Below are 758 nucleotides of genomic sequence, written 5' to 3'. Positions count from 1 at the left end.
CCAGATGACTCCTGCCCTTAGGCTTGCAGAGCCGCTCCTGCCAAGAGTCCGTATACCTTCCTTTACAAATAGAATTTCCAAGGGAGATGAAATATACAAACCAGTTAATCCCACTCATATTGAAAAATTCCCTTAGATCTCCTTCCAGCTATGTTATGTATGCTTACAGATATAATATGTTGCTGGGGGATGTGGTGGGTGGTGATGGAATGGAACTTCTACCAAACCTTTTTGGAGAGAAGAACAAACAAACATGTTTGTTGCTCTACTGGCTGCTGTAATGCATTGGAACTATTTCAGAGCAATATAAACCGTCGGAGAGAGTTGTACAAACCTCTCCCTAATTCCTCTCTCTCGCTCGCTCATTCTGTCACAGTCACTCGTGTGTCAGGCTTTCCATCAAGTGTATCGGTCCTTTGTGTGAGATTCAGGGCGGTCCCATAACCGTTCACTCATCCATGACCTTCTTGGCATGGAGGAATGGGAGGACTTCGATTTTCCATGAGGCCAACTGGAGCTGAACCATGGAGACCATTCTAACTCTATGACGGAGACAGACGTCCTCTCCACCACCGGGGGGCAGTGACGCCTCATAGTGCAGACAGTATGGCAATGTCTTATTGATCAGTAACATCAAAGACTGTTACAGATGGAAAAAAGGGTAAATTAGATGAATAATGATCATGAACTTGGTGGTCTATATTTTGCTAATAATGGCCATGCTATGGATGGTCTGTATGCTGGAATTTGTATACAAC

This window comes from Protomyctophum bolini (genome assembly GCF_963924005.1).
Source record: "Protomyctophum bolini genome assembly, chromosome: 4".
NCBI lineage: Eukaryota > Metazoa > Chordata > Actinopteri > Myctophiformes > Myctophidae > Protomyctophum > Protomyctophum bolini.
The sequence above is the reverse complement of the archived record's forward strand: the minus strand, read 5'-3'. Positions refer to the sequence as shown.